The sequence below is a fragment of the Chiloscyllium punctatum genome, chromosome 16, assembly GCF_047496795.1.
Source record: "Chiloscyllium punctatum isolate Juve2018m chromosome 16, sChiPun1.3, whole genome shotgun sequence".
Lineage (NCBI taxonomy): Eukaryota > Metazoa > Chordata > Chondrichthyes > Orectolobiformes > Hemiscylliidae > Chiloscyllium > Chiloscyllium punctatum.
The window spans coordinates 33,958,275-33,980,240 of NC_092754.1; the positions used below are offsets into that span (position 1 = coordinate 33,958,275).

Consider the following 21,966-nt stretch of genomic DNA (forward strand, 5'->3'; position numbering starts at 1 on the left):
TACGTATGTTGCCTTTTTCTTTTTGACTAAGCCCTCAGTTTCTCTTGCCATCCAAGATTCCCGAATCCTGTCCTCCCATTTTCACATGAAGGAACAAGCTGGTCCTGAGCTCGAATCAACTGGCCTTTAAAAGATTCCCACATGCCAGATACAAATTTACACTCAAACAGCCTACCCAGTGTACATCCTCAGTTCCTGCTTAATATTGTCAGCCTTCCCTCAATACTTTCGTCTGAGGACAATTCATTTCCTTTTCCATAACCAACCTAAAACTTACAGAGTTATGGTCACTGTTCCTGAAATACTCCTCTAATGAAATTTTGATCACCTGGCTGGGCTCATTTCCCAAAATCAGGTGTAATATGGCCCCTTCCCTAATTGGAATATTTGCATATTGTTTCAAAAACAAACATCGTGAACACACCCAATAACAAGAGAATGGAAAAGAATGATTTAGATGCATTTAAGCTGAAGCTAATAGGTGGATGAAGGAAGGGGTAAAGGTGATAGGTTGGACAGAGTTTCACCTGCACTTCCACAAATGTCATTTATTGCATCCGTTGTTCCTGATGCAGTCTCCTTTACATTGGGGAGACTGGATGCCTTCTTGCAGAGCACTTTCAGGGAACATCCCTGGGACACCCGCACCAATCAACCCCACCGCCCCGGTGGCTGAACATTTCAACTCCCCCTCCCACTCTGCCAAGGACATGTAGGTCCTGGGCCTCCTCCACTGCCATTCACTCACCACCCGACGCCTAGAGGAAGAACACCTCATCTTCTGCCTCAGAGCCCTTCAATCCCAGGGCATCAATGTGGACTTCACCAGTTTCCTCATTTCCCCTCCCTCCACCTTAACCCAGTTCCAAACTTCCAGCTCACACTATCCTCATGACCTGTCCCACTTGTCAATCTTCCTTCCCACCTATTCACTCCAATCTATCACCTTTACCCCTTCCTCCATCCACCTATTGCACTCTCAACTACCTTCCCCCCAGCCCTACCCCCTCCCATTTATCTCTCCACCCCTGAGGCTTCCAGCCTCATTCCTCATGAAGGGCTCCTGCCTGAAACGTCGATTTTCCTGCTCCTTGGATGCTGCCTGACCTGCTGTGCTTTTCCAGCACCTCTGTAATCTTGACACTGAAGTATATGAGGGAGAAGGGAATAAAAGATTAAGAAGATAGATTTAGATGAGGAAAGACGAGAAGAGACATAAGGGGAGTATAAACTCTGGTATGGGATGGTAAGACAAATAGCGTGTTTCAGTGCTATATACCTAATGTAACCATGCACCCATTGTCAAATAGCACAGTAACTCCCATTCTTCAAGCTCACCATGTGACGAAAGGTTGCTGTCAGTCATGGAAATGACCACTGATGGTCACACAAGCGGCTATTTCTTGTGGAGGAGGAGAAAAAAAAGAGAAAAGTGGGTTAAAATAGGAGCGAGTTGGCATTCTATTTTAATTTTTGTAAAACTTTTGATTAAATTGAGTGAGTTCTGCATATATATATATAATTTTGGAGGTGAAGTTAGAGTTGGAACATAACAAATGTGGGATTCAATTATACACAGGAAGCTCCCTCAAACAGGAATGTCATGATGATGAAATGATATGATTTTTAATGGCATTGATTAAGGGATAACAATTGATCAGGTCATGAGGAAGAATTGCTCTACTGTTTATCAAAATAACATCCTGGGACAGAGAGAGCTACAAGTTAATAATCTCCTCTGATCAATGGTACCTCTGACGATTAGTTTAATTCACTCACATAGACTTTAAACCCACAATCTTCTGAGTCAGAGGTAAGAATGTCACCAATTGAGCAACTATTGTTACTCGGACTCTACGACTCTAGTAAAAGCAGTTTATCTTCATTATTATTGATGAGGGAATTTAATCTCTTCTAATAGACACTGAGGTCACAAATTTTACATTGTAGACAGAGGTTGGCAGATAACAGAAGACAGTATGTGTAACATAAAGGGTTAATTGTGTGTCTGCTTTATAAATAGCCATGTGCAAAATCAACTGTTACATTGATGCCAGATCGCAAGAAACTGGAGTCTGTGTTTGTCGGGCTGAAGAAGCATGGCCTTAGCATGTCTTGTAAAGAGTTACATTTAATAGAACCTCTGCTTTGTGTGGCATAATTCAGAGTTAATTCAACCATTCCTACTCTAGGAGCTCTGGGACTAATTTATGTGTAGATAACTGTAAAAATTGAGATCAGATTGTGGATCGAGCCTGCATGTATGATTCAACTCAAGAGAATGCACTGACTGCCATCTTGGGAGCTGTGTCAAATTAATTAATGAATGCATTACTGGCACATATTTAATACTAATTTAATATATTTGTCCATTTGCACAATTTCATTATTTTGTTTAGTAAATTATCTAGAAGAAATAAAACATCTTGACAAATGACAGTTTCTTCCTGTAATGTCGTGCAGCACAGACCATTTAGGACAATGATCATTCCTAAGATTTTATCATCTGTATCCCTGATTTAATTAATTTCAATGAACTAATTCATAAGCTGCTTAACTTGGAATAATTTTTGAATCTTAATAACCATGAGTATTTACAGAAGATAATAGCGCCTGCCACAGATTTAACGCCTATGTCGTAAAATGGGGCACTTTCCCAGATCACAGAGGCTGAATTTCATTATGTGGCATATAGTCAAGTATAGCAGAGGGCTGGAAACAGGGAAGAGATTCTCTTCCCAAAGGGTAATAGTGAGCAGTTTGGCTTTTCACAACAACGCTGCAGCTCTCGTTTTAACAGATTTAGTAAATTTAACAACTTGCTCTGGTAAGATTTCAATTCACCATTTCCTGGGTTGCAAGTCTTGCTGCGTAAGAGATGCAGTTATTTAGGGAGATGCCAGGAGGCAACTGGTAATCAGAGATTCTTAACACAGTAGGAAATAAGTATCCGTAGGGTAGGAAGGTGTGGGAGGAGAAGAGCATTTGGTGAGGGAAAAAAAAAGATTCTTTGACACATCATTTATTTCACAAATATACAGAAATTGTATAAACAACTTGAAGTTTACCTGGGGGGATTGATTCATTATAGAATTTCCAAGTTCCTAACGCAAGTCTGAAATCATAAAATTGTATTTTGCATTAGTCATCAATTACTAGAATAATTAAAAATTAAATATTAATGCAAATGATTCACTAGCAGCCATGAGCATCTCCAAAATTGTATGTGCTCAGAGAGAGAAATGAATTCTAAAGAAAAGACTTGTTGGGAAATCTCGTCATACCTTCCTAAGTGGATGGTGACCAATAATTTGGTACTGAACCACACAGACCAGGTACTATCAGGTTCTGTGCTCTATGATGCTGTCTGTCACATCAGGAGTAGGATTTTATTGTTAGCCATGCCCTCCCTGGGCTAGGTCGTATCTCATCTGTGTCTCAACTCTACCCACCATAGCTTCATATCACTTGATAACTTTATCATACAAAATTTTAATCAGTTATCATCTTGAAAGCTCTGAATGTTCCAAAACCCACAGATTTTGTGGCAGATGTTAATATTTCTACCATTCTTTCCCTTCATAAAGGACATGATTCCAGTTTTATGTTTATCCTCTTTCATTCCTGATTTTGCCCAAAAAGAAAATAACTTCACTCTATCTACCCTCTTGAATTATTTTGCCACTTTAACTTTTTCTCTAAATTCTGTGTCCGACGATCTTTTACTCCACAACTACCTAATAAAGGAGCAGCGCTCTGAAAGCTAGTGCTTCCAAATAAACCTGTTGGACTATAACCTGGTGTTGTGTGATTTTTAACTCTATTGGACCAGCCTCTGATCTCCTTAAGGAAAGGAGGCAGCCAGGAACAGGGCCAATTGCTTCTCCTGTCCTCGGCCACCTGTCCTGGTTTTTGACGCAAGCCCCCATTAGTAGAGGGTCACAGCTATTGCATCCTCATGTACCCCAAACTCCTGTCCAGGGCCCTGGAGTCAACCAGTCCTCAGTTTTACACTCCATTCATTCTGGTGAATCTACACCTCACCTCCTCCCAGGCAATATGCGATTCTTAAAGTACAATACTGAAAACTAAAGGTAGTGCTGCAGGTATATCTGGAGTAGGCTTGTTGGAAAATCTCGACATATCTTCCTCAGTGGATGGATGACCAATAAAGATTGCCCCTCATGAAGGGCTTATGCCCAAAACATCGATTCTCCTGCTCCTTGGATGCTGTCTGACCTGATGTGCTTTTCCAGCACTACACTCGTGACTGCAGGTAAATTTGACTAAGTCTCACCACAACTCAATAAAAGCTTCCTCTTCTTTGAACTTCAAGCCCCACAGCATCCTATTGATTATGTTTTTTTTCTGACTTGCCTAACAGCTTTAACTGATTTTTGTTTGATCTCTCAAATATCTTTGATTCTCAACGGTTCTTCGTTTTTATCATTTAGAAAATACTCCAAGATATTTCTTAGGCCCTGAGGTGATGTCACAAGTAACATTCACATCACACAAGTGGCAGAAAATTATCATCTCCATCAAGACAGAATCTAACCATTTTTCCCCTCACATTCAACAGCATTAAGGGGACCTACAACATCAAAATCCTAGAGGTTACCATCAACCAGAAACTGAACTAAATCAGCAATAAATACTGTACACTGTGGCTACAAGAATAAGTCAGAGGCTGGGAATTCCTCCTGAGTAAGTAACCTTCTGACCTCCAAAATCTGTCTATCATCAGCAAGGAATAATTGAGTTGATTGGATTTCAGTTCTGACTGTATTCAGGAATTTGATACCATCCAGAGCAAAGCAGCCAGAATAATCGGCATCCTATATGCTATCTTCAATATTATTCCAACCAAAGTTAAGTGAGGCTTCTCAGATAATGTATGAGCTGAACAGTTCTTGATGAGATGTTGATGATTTAAATTAGCAAGTCCTATTCTCTTTCCACAGAGTCAGGCTCTCAAGTTGACCTTTCATTTGAACCACATCATCATCACTGACAGGTTGTGTGATAATTAGTACTTTGCTTTTTGAAGGTCCTTGCTTTGAACCGATGGGCTGTTGTGTTTCCTTTGCAACATTGTCTACACACTAAAAGCACACCATTGCCTTTAAAATGCTTTGGAATGCTTTCAGGTTGTTGAAGGTGTTACATAACTGTTGGTTGCTCTCACTCATCAGTATATCCCGAAAGCACCAACTTCTCCTTCTGCAAAGGATTTCTGGAAACCTTTGAAGCCAAGTATAAACATGCTATTTTTAGTCATTAATGCCACTTTGCCAGGGTTTCCATTGATCTACAGTGTGAAATTTTGGATCTTAATTTGCATCATTTCAGTAATGAAGGGCTAGCCAAGGTTCAAAAGCAATTCTCTCTGATCCTTCCTCCTATTCTACTGGAAGATATTGACTTCCAATCTGGACTATTTGGACACGAGTAGTATTATTGTTGAGTCATCCTTATCCATCAAATAACATAAATGACCAACTCCAACAAGACAGCGTCTAACTACCTATTGACATTTAATAATGTTAGCATGACTGAATTTCCTACTATCAATATCCTTGGGGTGAAACTGAATTGGACCAGTCATTTCAATATTTTGGCTTCAAGAGAATGTCCGTAGCTGGGCAAGTGATTCAACTCATGGCTCCCCAGAGCCTTCCCACCATCTACAAAGGACAAGTCATTCTGATTGTCAGTGCCATTGTGAATGAATGCTCTCCTCTTGACTGAATGATTGCAACTCCAAGATGCTTTACACCATTAGAAAAAAAGCAACTCACTTCATTGGTAGCCCAGGCAACAAATTAACCATTGAACCCCTATATCACTGACACACAGAGGTAGCAAAATGCCTGCATCAACACCCAATATTCTTTCAATAGCACTTTCCCATCCTAAAACCTCTATCACCTGAAAATTCCCATCCAAGCCACACACCAATCTTAGATGGAATTGTATTGCCATTCCTTTGCTATCACTGGCTCACAACCCTGGAAATTCCAAACAACATTGAGAGTTGTACCAAAGCGCATTGGATGGAATAGTTCAAGGAGGTAGTGTACCTTCTCAAGAATAATTTAAGGGTAACAAATTATTGCCTTAGCAACAATGCTCATAGTCTACAAAAGAATAAGAATCCATGTTAAACCCACGGGGCAAATATTGGCTCACTTGCATATTCAATTATTTTTGTCCTTTTGAAGCATTTTGTACTGATATACATTGTTCCTGACATTTTTACTGTACAGAATGTGTACTGCACAGAAGAAACTGATTAAAACTTTGTGTCCATGCAAGAGAACTCATCTAGACTCCTTCCCCTCCCCTTTAATTTTAATCCTGAGAAGTGTTTTATCTTTGTGCTCTGACATAATGTCTATTTGAAAGCCATGCCTGAATCTGAATTTCACCACATCCAGATCAGAACCTCTCAGATTCTCATGACATCTTTGGTTCTTCTATCAGTGTTTTCAATTGGATCATGGATCCTCCCATTATGAACCCAGCTAATGGTAATACTGACAGGTCAGAGCATTGCATAAAACTTGGCTTAATCAGCCATAAATTTTATTTTTTGTAACTTGATGCTGTGGTGATCAGTCACAGAATGCATAGACAAGAAACTGCAAGTGCAATTTTGATAAAAAGGACATTAAAGTAATTGCATGCAAAAGGAATAAAGACTAACTATATTACAAACACCACAAACTGGTTATAATAATCTTATTGTTGGTGTCACAAACGTTTTATTCTTAACCTTACCTTACAGATGCTTAAAAGGTCAGTGAATGGTCACCTACTTTCCACTTTGAGGTTCCTTGTTATAGAGTCATAGAGTCCTACAACACCTTTGACACATGCAGGTCCATGCTGACCAAAATGTCCATCTATACTGATCCCATTTCCTTGCACTTGGCCCAAATCTTTCTAATCCTTTTCTATCCATGTATTTGTCTTTTAAATGTTGTTAATGTACCCACCTCAACCACTTGCGCTGGCATCCCATTCCTTATGTATCTGACCCTTTATTTAAAAAAAAGTTGCCCCACAGGTTCCCTTTTATTCTTTCCCCTCGAACCTTAAACTGATGCCCTCTTGTCCTTGATTCCCCAACTCTTGGAAAAAGACTGAGTGCATTCACCCTATCCATGTCTGTCATGATCTTATACACCTCTATAAAAGGTCCCCCCCTCAGTATCCTTTGTGCTAAAGAAAAAAGTCCCAGCTTATCCAACCTCTGCCTATCACTCAGATCATTGAGTCCAGGCAACATTCTTGTGAATTTCTTCTGCACTCTTTTCAGTTCAATAACATTGGTTCTTCCAATAACAAGATGACCAAAACTGAATACAATACTCTAACCGGGCCCCACCAATGTCCTGCATAATTGAAATGTAATTTCCCAACTTCTATACTCAATGCCTTGACTGATGAAGGCCGGTGTGCTAAAAGCCTTCTTCACTGCCCTGTCTACCTGTGACTCCACTTTCATAGAACCATGCAGCGAAACTTTAAGGTCCCTTTGTTCCACTAAACTCGTTAAGGCCCTACCATTCACCATGAACCTCTTACCCCGATTTGACTTTCCAAAATACAACCTCACACTTACCTATATTAAACTCCATTTGCCATTTCTCAGCCCACTTCCCCAGCTGATCAAGGTCCTGCTGCAACTTCTGATAACCTTCTTCATTGTCCACGATGCCACCTATTTTAGTGTCATCAGCAAAATTACTAATCATGCCTTGTACGTTCTCCTCCAAATCACTGATATGGATAACAAAGTTGAGAGAGCACAGCTTGAATTTTTATTTTAGCAAAGTTCTGCATTTACTCAGTGCTACTTCTCAATTCCTGAGATCCTTAAACAAATTGCCAATACAGCACACTTATTTCTTAATGTAGGCTCTTTAAATCCTTCTTCTGCATTCTGTTTCTGAAGCTACTCTCTTGCCAATGTTAAGCCATTCAGGATCTCTTCTTTTCTGTCCAGACCTATTTGGGTACTGCTAAACTGCTTTGCTGATGGTAAAGGCCTTTTTCTCTCTGAATGACTTGCTTCTTGCTTTTAAAGAAATCCGCACTCTCTTGACCTTCTGGATGATTCCATCTTTCTAAAATAACTTGTTTTTGTCCTTGAAACTAAAGAACAGAAAATTTGGATGACTCTATTTCAAAAAAACTTGGTATTGCTTCAGTTATCTCCTTTCAAAAAGCTTCAAAACCATTGAAGTGCTTTTGAAATGTTGTCAATATTATAGTGCAGGAGACATAGCAACCACTTAAGGACAGCAATGTCCCACAAGCAGCAGTGTGATAATGGCCAGATAATTTCTCTTTTAGTGACATTGCTTGAGATTTGAAAGGGGCATGTTGCCGTTCTTTGAAATAGTTCCAATACATCTTTCATGTTCATCTGAAATGACCTCATTAAAGCGACTCATCCAAAAAAATAGTAACTCAGTGTAATCAGAATGCCAGTCAAGGCTTTAAGCTTGGCTTCAGTGTAGGATTTAAGCTGTTGAATACAGAGCTGAGCACAATGCCAATTGAACCATAGGTGACATCTAAATTCAATCTGTAAATTTGTGCATTCCATAATTCCACTAAACGCTGATAGCTAGAGATCAAAACCACAATAGAAAATGAAGCAGCCAGTCCACTGGCAGTGATAATGGATGGTAATCGGTACTAACAATTCTTAAATTCCCATCTGGCTGCTGAGGTACCTACTCTTTGATCATCTCATGTCCTCCTTGGTCTGCCAAAATTAGGCTGTTTTGATGGCAATGACTTGAAGCAAACTGTGAACCTCTTGGGGTGAGGTGAGACAAAGAATCTACTTTTTAGCATGGGGCTCCAGTGAATTGAAAAGCAAAGTTACATTAAGATTTCAAATTTGAAGATTAGTTGGTTTGTGACAGTACTGTTTCTGCATTAATATCATTAGAAATCACAGAATCATAGAATTCCTACCATGTGGAAACAGACCATTCAGCCCATTGAGTCCACAACAACCCTGCATTCAACCCAGCCCCACCCTGCATTTCCCACAGCTAACCTACCTAGACTGCGCATGTCTGGACACTAGGGGCAATTTAGCATGGTCTATTCACCTAATCTTTGGACTGTGAGAGAAAAAAAAACAGGAGCATCCGGAGGAAACCCACGCAGACATGGGGAGAGTGTGCAAACTCCACACAGTATTGTGTCAACAATATCGCGATCTGTGCCAGTAAAGGAAATTCACATGCTGAACATGATTAGGAAAAAGGAAGTGACCACATGGAAAAGCACACTCTGTTAGAAGAGGGAAGAGCAAGATGGAAGGAAAGACTCTCAACAGGAGGCCTTAATAGAGAGTTTCTAGGGAGCAGGTTGCTTGGGAGTAAATGACAGGGCAACGGTGACACCTTGGAAGCTTCTTTGTACACTGGGATTGAAAACTTTAATAACATCATGAGCTTCTATTGCAGAACTTAGTCATTGGGTGAATGCTGCTTATGCTGCAATGGAAGCTGAGCCATTAGCAATCAGCTGAAGGGCTTATGTCCGAAATGGCAACTCTCCTGCTCCTCGGATGCTGCCTGACCTATTGTGCTTTTCCAACGCCACACTTTGACATCAGATATTTCAGTATGGGTGACTGTAGAAGTGTACTGTTGGTGTAGCCTTGAAATGGATGGGCTCCAAATTCTGTTTTAAGCACCGTGCCAAGAATACCAGACCTCTCCATGCGCCTTGACAACGTGGACAGACTTTTTGGGAGGATTCCAATGCATCAAACATTTTAGTGTGTACACCAATCTTCTTTAGACTGGCTTGTCACATTATCTGAGTCTTCCCCCAGCAAAGCTAATTTGTGACCTTATTCTCCAAAGATTATGCGCATGCCCTATCCCTTCATTCTTCCCTAGTTCAAGTACATTTGTGCCTCATGTTTCAAAGCAAATTTCATCTCGAGATGAAGTTCATGAGTAGTGTCAATTGTGAATAAATCCATTTCCTGTGTTTCCATTTGTAACAGGGAAAATAGCTTTCTCTGTTGAAATATAGTATTTATAGAACATTCAGTCCAAATGCTGCTAAGTGGCAAGAGTCAATAATACCCTGCGATGGTGGCTGGACTCAGAGCAGGGATTTCAATAGACCACTCAGGACAGTTTAGATGTCACTGAAAAGCAGTTCAGGGGACACAAATAGTCTGAGGAGAGAAAGAACTTCCATGTTAGAAAGAGCTACTGTCAGCTTGCTGTTCTAAGTTGTAGTAAATACAGCTGTTGGCAGTGAAATCGATTAGCCATGTTTCTTTATCATGATTGTCTTCTGCACTTTCCACACTGCTTGAGCAAGTTTCAATCCTTCAGTTTTACGTGAAAGACACAAAGTGCTGAATAAAATGAGAAGAAAATAAGAAATAAATGCTTACATCATCAGCAATTTGTCGGTCAGAAGAACTTGTGGGATGAGGTGCGAATCAGCTGAAGGATGAGCGATTAGGTACAAGCATAATTTTATTTTCAATCAATTCCATCCCACCAGGGCCACAGCCTCAGTAACAGGCGTCACTACCATGGCCAGCAGTGTCTCCTCCATAGGGGGGTTTGGACATGCACACAGACCAGCAGCCAGTTACTGCAGCCTTAGATTGTATTCTACATTCTCCTACAAGAGAAGGGTTAGTGCATCAGCGATATTGTGCAATTTGATGGGGTGATCTGATTGTTGTGGTTGAATCTTGATGGTCTGTGAGATGCGGTTTTGAAATTTGCAACAGTTTTGTGTGTGTAAGGGCAAGATTAAGCATATGATTGTTAGATATATTAGTCAAGATTACTGTAAGATGAGTGATGCAGAATTGGTGACTTGAATAGAAGAAGTTGTGAGTGGCATGTTTTAGAAATGCATTCATTGACTTTGATCATGTGTGAAATTATTGATTTCTTCATGCATAACATCCATTTTCTTGGAGGTATAATCGCGCGATTGCACTCCTCAACTTTCTCTTGCCACTTCTGTTAGGCATATTCTGGAAGCCCTTTGGTCTCGCTCAAAGTAACAGATATTTCTTCCTTCCACTCTTCTACAGCACTTCAGTGCATTGTCCAAATATTTTGTGCTTGGTCTCTCCACTTTATTGTTAGTTCTTGAAAGGCACACTAGTCCCAATGATCTCAGCAGCCACAACACACCTTATCTTTAATTTGGCTTTTGTTGTGTTATAGTGCTAGGAATTAATGATAATGGACTCCTACTGTTGCATGTAGCCAATAAATAGCACAAATAGCTACAATTAAAATGAACAGATTATACAAAGTTGCTGTTTCCTGCATTCCACACTGAATGGCTACAGGGCAACCAAGTATCATAATCCTCCTTTAAGGATTGCTGTTAGATTACTTTGTCTCAACTTGGCTTAATTCAACTTATTATTTTCATCAATTTATTAAAATAGTATGAAAAAAGCCAGTAGGTTATATAGGTTCACATTCTCTGTCTGTGTTTTCGGAGGCTGGGCGGTGTAAACAGTTCAGATGTGTGACAGCCCCTTTTCCACTATTTGAACAGCTACTCTTCAGAGTTTGTTTGCATTTTAGCCCCATGCTCCTAATCTTTGATTGTTTGATGCAGGGAGGAGCTGCAAATAAAAGGACCTTCTCTAGTACCTGTTTCTGGGACTAACTAAGTAGGTCAATCAAAGCGTTGTTATGAATGATCTTATAGCTCCCATCTGCGGTTGTCCTTGGAAAAGGAATATGGAATGTCAACTGCTACAATTCACAGCTTCTGTGACCAATAGGCAGCATAGAGGTTGGGGTGCAAAATTACCACCTGTAAGCAAATTTAAATTTAAATTTGTTTAAGTTACTTTCTGGGATTTTCTTTCATTACTGTACTGTGTTAATAGGCTTTACTATTTCATACTTAATTTGACTGAACTTGTTTCAAGGCTTTTTCTGAGATAGTATGAAGAGAGTCAATTGATTGAGTACATTCACATTCTCATAGGCTACCTGAGACTTCCTGCAGTGTTGGGAGGAGTCTGTGGGCCATATCTACACCAGGTGTACAAGGTTACAGACTTTATTTCATTATTTAAAATGGACCTCTCAAATTTTGTTTCCATTTCAGGCCCACCCTCCTGATCTGTGATCACTCTGTAGGGTGAGCATGTTGAAGGACTTTTTCATGGAACTGCTCCTGAGCTTGGCCCAAGTGGTCAGGCAGCAAGGCACTGTGGCAGTTGCCAGACTCAATAGCCTGTTCTTTTTGCAGGGCAAAAGTGAGGACTGCAGATGCTGGAAAACAGAATTTAAATCAGGGTGGTGCTAGAAAAGCACAACAGGTCAGGCAGCAGCCGAGGAGCAGGAAAATTGACGTTTCAGGCAAAAGCCCTTCATCAGGAATAGAGGCAGGGAGCCTCCACCACTGCCCCCTCACCACCCGATGCCTGGAGGAAGAACGCCTCATCTTCCACCTTTTAACACTTCAACCCCAGAGCATCAATGTGGACTTCATCAGTTCCCTCATTTCCCCTCCTCCCCATCTTATCTCAGTTCCAATTTTCCTGCTCAGCACTGTCTTCATGATCTGGGAAGGGCCAATCTCTCTTTCCACCTATCCACTCCACCCTCCCCTCTGACCTATCACCTCCATCCCCACCCCCATTCACCCACTGTACTCTTTGCTACCTTCCCCCACCCTCCTCTCTGATCTATCCCCTTCATCCCCAATCACCTATTGTACCCCTTGCTACCTTCTCCCCAGACCACTCCCCCATTTATCTCTCCACCCTAGAGACTTCCTGCCTCTATTCTTGATGAAGAGCTTTTGCCTGAAACGTCGATTTTCCTGCTCCTCAGATGCTGCCTAACCTGCTGTGCTTTCCCAGCACCACTCTGATCTAAACTCTGTTCTTTTTGCAGTTATGTCTGTGCCAGGGTGTCAGAGAGAGGAGGGATGCACACTTAAGGTTTTCTGTGACTGGTCGGCATTACAGGGGTTGGGATGCATCCTTAACCTCAGTATTACATTTTGATTTAAGTCAACTTTCCTTTTAAATTTTGAATGTTTCAGTGCCCTTTAAAGGAGCAGTCAGCCTTGAGTTTGATCTAAGTTTTCTGTTATGTCAAAAGACTATAACCATTGGCTAGTGGTTAGGAGAAAGATTCATAATGATACACTTTATGTATAAGCCAAGTATCAAGGAAAAGATGATTTTTTTCCATAAAAGCATGGTGGCTCAGTGGTTAGCACTGTTGCCTCATCCTTGGGTGACTCTGTGCAAACTTCTCACATTCTCCCTGTATTTATGTTTGTTTCCTCTGGGTGCTCTGTTTTCTTCCCACAGTTCAAAGAGGTGCAGGTTAGATGGATTGGTCATGCTAAATTGCTCTTAGGTGTTCAGGGATGTGCAGGCTTAGCGATGGGAACTGCAGGGTTACTTGAATAGTATGGGTGGGATGCTCCTCAGAGGGTTCGTGTGGACTTGATGGGCTAACTGGCCTGCTTCCACATTGTAGGGATTCTACTCTATCTCGCCAACTGGCATGAGTCCATTTGCCACAAAAGTACCACAGGTTTTCCAGTTTAACACCACAACAAGAATATCCACTCCACTAAATTGAGGGTACATTTAGACTACATTTGAAACGATAAAAAGTGAAGTAATGCAATCTGCACAGACCCTACTGTTAATGTGGTGAAACTTACTTCTGTCAAGGAGAGTGGTTGTAGTTACAGTTATCAGGGAGTTTGCTCCAGACTGAGAATGGTCAAAGTGAGCTGCTGCACCATCCTACCTAATCAACTTACCAACAATAACTTTGAAATAATCACAAACATGTCAAAATGACAATAATCATGCTGAGCAAATGGAAATCATAGGAAGATAAACACAAGCGTAACAAAGTGGTTCCAGGTTTGTGGTGGAATCCACAAACAAGAAATCATAAATGCAAGATAGTTAGTGATAAATCAAATCAAAAGATTCAAGCAAACCTATTTTACTCATGGAGTGGTTGGAATGTGAAACTCACGACCACATTTAGCAATAGAGTCTATTAATAAAACAAAAATTTGCATTTGTTCAGCACCTTTCATGAACAGGAGGCATTGCAAACTGTATGGAGCCAATTATGTAGTTTTTTGAAGTCTAGTAACTGCAGGAAACCAGGAAGCTAATTTGCACAAAGCAAACTTCCATGAAGAGAAATGGCATAATGCGCATAATCCTTTTCTTATTGCTTTAGTTGAGGGATAAACATTGGTTAGGACACTGGGGAGATTTGGCCAGCTCATCACAACATAATTACATGAATCTTCACATTCAACTAAGAGGGCAAACAGGGTCTTGATTTAACAACTTATTCAAAAGCTTGGATGTGCAGCACTCCTTCCTAGTGTCATAGTCACAGTCATGGAGTCATACAACATGGAAGCAGACCCTTCGATCCAACCAGTCCATGTCGATTATAATCCCAAACTAAACTCGTCCCACCTGCCTGCTCCTGGTCCATATCCCTCCAAACATTTCCTATTCATATACTTATTCAAGTGTTTTTTAAACATTGTAATTGTATCCACATCCATCATTTTCTCAGGAAGTACATTCCACATGCGAACCACCCTTATAAAATGTTTGCCCTCACGACTTTGTTAAATCTCTCCCCTTAAAATGCACCCACTAGTTGTGAAATCCTCTACACTGGGGAAAGCTGATTCATTAACTCCATAACCCTCATTGTTTTATAAATATTATGTCCTAACCTGAACCTACAATCTTATGACTCAGAGCAAAGAGTTCTTTAACAAGCCCTTTCCATGTTATTTGATGCATTGAAGTGGTAACTAGATACACATATGTAGGAGAATGGAGTAGAAGAATATACTGTCAGGGTTAGTTACAAGGTGGAATGAGGAATATGTGGTGCATAAACTCTGACAGAGATCTATTGGGCTGAGAGACCTATTTCTGTGCTAAAAATCCTGTTATTCTAATCACTTAGAGTGGAAACTGCATTCTGCGATTTAAAACTTCACAATCTACTTTGGTTTTCCCTGAAGAATTCAGTTCATAATTTTAGACATAGTGAACATCCATGATATTGGAAAAGTAATGAACCATGTTTAGTTACATTCGGAATATTGTCTAGGAACCCATAAATATGAATGATTCGTTATCATGGATGAAGACAAAATGCAGGAGATGAAAAGGTAATAATTGGCCCCTGTTGAAATGCAAACAGATTGAGAGTCTTAAACACATTCTGAGCAATCTCCTGTAAATTTTGCCATTTTAAAACAATATTACTCTTTATTTTATGCTGTCACCTTTCTTTACTTACTTGCAAGCAAACAATAATTAAAACGTAATTGCGGAGCCATTGTATGCAATACAGCAAGTCAGTCTTCAAATAGTTGACAGTTTAATTTGGCAGTTGGGCTCCCCTTCTTCTGCCTCTGTGGCCTGAATTGTAATTATTATGTATTCAAATTAAAATCAAAAGAATCTTTTAAAATGTACTTGGTTTATTTCTCTTTGCTGGCACTGTACATATTGGGCAGCATTCCCTTGAGACTCTCTGCAGGAGCCTACTGAATGCTAATACACTGACAAATGTATTTCCATGGCAGGGTTACTTATTATTCATGTGACTCTGACTGGAGCCAAAGGGCATTATATTCACAATCATGAACACATCTCTTACTGATTGATCCAAGCTTAATAGAAAATGATCAGGTGCTTCCAAGTGATACGGCATGGGTAAACCACTGTGGAGATTTGCTCTCTTTCTGCAGTTTCTGCTTTGAGTTTCTATGAGGTGGTGGGGTGGGGGAGGTATTTCAATCAAGGTGAATGTTGTTAATGTTGGGGACTAGAAGCTGGAAAGGAGAACTTGTGTCTATGCTCAGAATCTGAAGCACATTCACTGTTACTGCGTAGGAAATAATAGCAGCCAATTTACGAACAGCAAACAGCCGATGAAAATGACGAATTAAAGTACTTTGCTGATGGTGATAATATGGACTAAGACACGAAAATTCCCTTGCTCCTCTTTACCATAATGCCCTGGAATCCTTTAGAGTCATGAATGTGTTTTGTTTAACATCTCAACAAACTTGCATTTATGATTATGATTTGGAGGTGCCAGTGTTGGACTAGGATGCACAAAGTTAAAAATCATACATCAGGTTTAGTCCAACAGGTTTAGTCCAACAGGTTTATTTGGAAGTACTTGCTTCTGTAGCACTGCTCCTTCATCAGGTGGTTGTGGAGTATAAGATCATAAGACACAGAATTTATATCAAAGGTTTACAGTGTGATGTAAGTGAATTATATATTGAGAAAGACCTGGATTGTTAAGTCCCTCATCTTTTAGAATGACCATGTTAGTTTCAGTTCTTTCATATGTAAACTCCAGAATTTTTTTAAAAAGTTACCTTCTCAAGTGAACTTTAAACAATAGGTGCCATGTCTTCTCAGATAATGCATTGAAGGTGTGAAGGGCCCTGTGTGAGGTTATCTATGCCCCTAGGTTCAGACTGATTCTATTTCTAAAAAAAGGGTCTTACAGTATCTTACATGGATTCATGCAGTTTTTGAGCAAAATAAAATGTAATTCTGCAACTAGAAATTCACCCCAAACTTGTGCATGCACATGTGGGGGAGGTTGAGTGTCTGAGAGCGTGTGAGAGTATATGTGCATGTAAGTAAGAGAGAGTGTAAAGGGACATAACTGAGAGGGTGCATGCGTACGTGAGAGTGTATGAGAGACAGCTTGTGCATGAGGGGGACTGCATGAGTGAGCATGTGCACATGCAGTGGGTTCACCTGTAGTGTGACAGGAACTCATGATCTTGGTTGAAGCCATCCCCATGGGTACCAAACTTGGTTATCAGCCTCTGCTTGGCCATTTTATTGTGTGGTGTCCTTTCATTGGTTGCAGTAGCAACACAATCAGACAGGAGTGTTCTGAGTTGGAAAACACTTCAGTTGTCTGGGACCTCAGACCTTCAGGTGACCATCCTCCAAGGCAGACTTCAGGACAGGCAACAACGCAAAGTGGCCAAGCAGAGGCCGATAGCCAAGTTCAGTACTTGTGAGTATGGCCTCAACCAGGAGCTTGGGTTCATGTCATACTACGGGTGACCCCATTGCACTATACACACATACACTCCAACAGACCCATACACCATCTCTCAGACTTATACCCCTTTACACTCATATACAACACTCTCACAGACACTCACACACATGCACACCCATATACAAGTTTGTGGGGTGAATTTATACTTGCTGAATTATATTTTATTTTGCTCAAAAACTGCATGAATCCATGTATGATTCTGCAACTCCTTTTCTAGGAATAGAATCAGTTCGAACCTTGGGGCACAGACAGCCTCACACAGGGCACCTCACACTTTCAGTGCATTATGGAGACAACTTGGCACCTATTGTTAAAGTTCACTTGAGAACGTAACTTTTTAAAAAAAGGACATTCTGGGATTTACATGGAAAAATTGAAACTAACATGGTCATTCTAAAAGGAATCAAACAATCCAGATCTTTCTCAATATGATAATTTCAGTTACATCACACTGTAAACTTTTGCTATAAAATTCTGCGACTTATGATCTTATACTCCACAACCACCTGATGAAGGAGCAACGCTCCGAAAGCTAGTGCTTCCAAACAAACCGATTTGTTTAAAACCTGGTGTTGCAGGATTTTTTAAGCTTACATTTATGCCGTTCCTTGATCATAAGAAAGTGGCTTGGCAAAAGTGATATTAAAGTCACTTTTTGTCCTGAGCCATAGAAGGAGCTTTTCAGGCAGATTAGCAAAGGCATGCTCAAAGATAGATGTTACAGAACATGTTTAAAAGTGGAGAGAAATGTTTTAAGGAGGCAATTCTGCAGCTAGGGAAAAAGGCAGTTAAATTTTGGGAGCATGCAAAAGGTGAGTAATGGAGTAGGGTAGATAATCTGGAAGTTAGTAGAGTTGAAAGAGGCTACTGAAATGGAAAGGTCATGGAGACATTTTAATATAACAAGGGTTTTAAAATTGAGGCCTTGTTAGACAAGGAGTTATGATAAACAGCATGTGCAGGATGCTGGGTAAACAAGGCTAAAAACAAATTATTATTTGTGAGCTAGAATTGTTTGGGGGCTGTGATTAATTTTGGGTAGAATAGTAGATTGGAGGCCAGGTTGGAGAGCATTGCATTAGTCGCATGTTATAGCTGTTAACTGGGGACAGGTGATAGTTTATCATGTTAGTTTGCTCAATCTACAGATCCATTATAGTGTTCTGGGAATGTGGAGTTAAATATCACTATAGCAACTAGTGGAACTTTAATTTAAAATCCGGTATATGAAGCTGGTCTCAGTGATGGTAATCATGAAACAATCAATGATTGTTGTTAAAAATATATCTGGATCACTAATGCCGCTAAAGGAAGGAGACCTGCAAACCAGACAGAACTATGAGTGACCTTTGACTGTCCTATAAGAACAAGCCAAACACTGGGTCAAGGGTAGTTAAGGATAGATAACATGCTGACCTTGCTAGTGGCCCCTCACCCCATGAAAGAATTTTAAAAAGGCTTGGATTAAGTTTTCCATAGATGAGCAGACGTCAGTCTGGATGTTGTTACAGAAACTATAGTTTTTGCTGACAACACAGATATTCGTTGAACATTCGTGTCTGTGTCAAATGCATCACTAAGGTTGTGAACCTGGCTCAGTCTCAGACAGTTGCTAAGGAGAGAAATTATAGTCATAGAACCAAGTTTGTAACAAGAATTAAAGACTACAGCTTCAAATCTTTCAAATACTTCATTAGAAAAATTTTCTCTTCATCCAACTTTGTATGTCAGACGAGTTGCATGATGAACTAGAGACCATGAAGAAATTATGAGATGTGGTGATCTACAACGTAGTGTGGAACTAGGAAAATAAATCACCCTAAAAATTGCAAAGCAGAGTTCACCTACATCTATTGCCATTGATGTAGGCAGCAAGCTAACTTTATGCTGCTGCCTAATTAACAGCAGTTATATAGTTATTTCACTTTTAAGCCACCCAGTACTACTTAAAGGAATGCTGCCCTGAAGCTATAGTAAATGTTAGAAGGTTTTCCACAACTGATTCGCCATGGGAAACCTTAAATACAAACAAACAATTTGGGAGAATGTGGATTTCAAGATTTCCACTGTGACAGTAGAGGCCTTGGTGAAGGTGACACGGACCAGAGATGTTCTTTAATCTGAGGGAGCCAAAAGATCCTCCAAACAAATTCTCAGGAAGCAATGGGACAAGATAGCCATTACAACTCAAGCCCAGGAGTTGAGCACTGTGCACCCGGTTGCCACACCATAAAATATCAATTAATTCACAAAAATAGTGTAAATCAATGAATGTATCTTCAAAAGTCATATCCCACTACTGCACCAGCAGCTTCAAATACTGCTTAATGTGTACCACGCCCATGAATCAAGACACATACCTAACCTCACCTCTACAACTTATGGTAGGGTGGTAAGTTAGCACTGTATTGAGGTACCAGCACAGATCATATTTTTAAACTACTAGAACATAGCTTAGCCCTTAAGCTTCTGACTCCAGGAGATTGGGCCAACCTGAATGATCACTGCTGCACCCTTTTCCCCAATTATTGCATCAGCTTACCTATTCTTTTCAGTAAGTTTGTCAATTAGAACTCCCATCCAGTAGGAATTGGTCTTAAAACAAAATCACCGTTCTAAGAGCTGGCAGTGATGGGCAACACTTGTCTCATTAGATAAAAATGAAATCTGTGTTTAAATTCAGTCTTAAGGGAAGAAAGTTAACTCACTGTGCACATGGTGTCTTCATAGTGAAGGAATTAAAAAACAAATTGAGAATATCTCAAGGGTGTTGGTAGACACCATGTGCTCCTTCTCCAAGGATACCCAGGCCCTGACTTAGGTGAGGAACAGGGGCAAACAATTTGCCCTAATGACCCCTCCACAGCCTGCTGCCTGGACCTGTTAATGGCCAGACTGGCTAGGACCAGGAGCACATCTACAAGGAGGTCTTCTGACCTGCCTATCCCCCTGGTTATTTTTTATCCTCCTGTTTATGTTTATTTTATTAAACATACAGTTTACAAACAATTAACATAAACTGCTGTTTCTCTGTACACAGCTGTTAAGAGAGACCAGTAAAGCCAGGCCCCAAACCCAAATGTTCAACCAGTTTTCAGGGAAGGTGAGGACAAACCTCAAATCTCACTTTCATTCATCACAAAACAGTAACAAATACATATAAGACAGTCCAGTGGAGATGATAAACAGTGCATAGCATACAGACCACCCCAGCAACCTATCCATCCCTCCCACCTTCTGGCCACTCCATGGCAGCCTGTCCCTATACCCCTTCTGGCTCTCAGTCCACCCTGACACCTTCCAGCCACCCCTAGGACAGCCCATCCTGTTTCCCCAACCCCCACCACCCAGGCCAACAGTGATCTGGACAGCCCACCCACCCTTCGCATTTTCCTGCCACCCCTAGGACAACACACCCTGGGACCTGCCTGGGGTGACAGCACTGAGGATGGCCTACCCACCTTCAGACTCTTGGTCTGCCCCTACGTACCATTTGGCTCTCACCCTCCTGAGATGCCATCCAGCCTGGGAACTGTCCTGACACATCTTCCGGCCACCCTTAGGACAGCCTGTCCCCTTCTTTGGGACGACAGTGCACAGGGAATGTCAGCCTGCCCCTATGCAACTTTTGGCTCTCAGCCGCTCTGCCACACCTTCCAACCACATCTAGGACAGCCCGTCCTGATTACCCCTCCTCGGGACAACAGCACTCAGAACGGCCTACCCACCCTCCAGCTTTCAGAGCAGCCTACTCACCTTTTGGTTCAAAGGAAGGCCTACCCACACTCTGACTCGAGGGGACAGCTTTCTCTTCAAAATTCAGAGTGCACTCCAGTATGCACAGTCCACTCCTGAAGGCAGCAGAAGTACACCCCACAGCACACAGGTGTTCAGTCTCTATAGAAACCTGTTTTATCCCCCAAGGGCAGAGTCCTCCACACCCCCAAGCTCCAGGAGACAGCAAATGCTCACCTCCCAGCACTCACAGGTGTTCAGCCTTTGCAGAGAACTTGTCCACTGACAAATGGCTAGGCCCACCCACAGGAACAGCTCATCTGGAAAAGTGCACTCTCACAGGGGCTCAGCCCAAACACCAAAAAAAAGTGAAAACACATACAAAAAGACAAAACCAGAGTGCAAGGGTTAAACCCTGCCACAAAATCATCATCCTTTTCTCAAAAGGCAACAAAATAGAGTAACACACAAGCTATACCCAGCCAGTAAAACAACAGTTCCCTAATGAGATTGAGTTACACCTGAAATACATTGACTGTTTAAATTAAGTAGTTTAGAATCAATAAAAAGGAATACCAGTTAACAAACTAGCTATATAACTCAGCCACTTCAAGAATCAGGTTTCCTCCAAAAGCAAACCGAAACCAACATGCTAACTGTGGCCCAGCCAACTCACGATTAGTCCCCTAAACAGGGGATTCTAAATCTCCTAATTGTACCGCACCACAAAACACACTGACCCAACCCTTGCAGCACCCGACAGACAACCATTGACTTGCATCAGGTCAAAGTTGCACATTATATCCAAACTAGGTAGGACACAAACCCATAACCTTCTGAACCAAAGTCAGACACATTTTCCACACCAGAGGCTCAATGCACATAATTTATATCAATGTGTTATAAAATCAACAAAGGGGAGGAAGCAGCTGCACACCAATTCCTAGATCAGCCAAACATCCTCACAACTGCCCACATCACCAGGGCTACAAACCTTGAAGCTCGAAAGTGGACAGGTCTCCCTGACAGGGAATTGAACATCAGGCTCCCATGGGACAGG

The 21,966-nt window shown here is 41.0% G+C and overlaps 1 long non-coding RNA gene across 1 annotated transcript; it reads right to left on the reverse strand.

The window, feature by feature from the left end:
* Positions 1–1,338: 1,338 nt before the first annotated feature.
* On the reverse strand, positions 1,339–21,023 carry LOC140486857 (uncharacterized). Its single transcript, XR_011962641.1, has 3 exons — positions 20,928–21,023; positions 3,069–3,115; positions 1,339–1,402 (listed from the first exon to the last, which is right to left on the reverse strand). It is a non-coding gene; the product is annotated as an uncharacterized lncRNA (long non-coding RNA).
* Between the last annotated feature and the right edge of the window lie 943 nt (positions 21,024–21,966).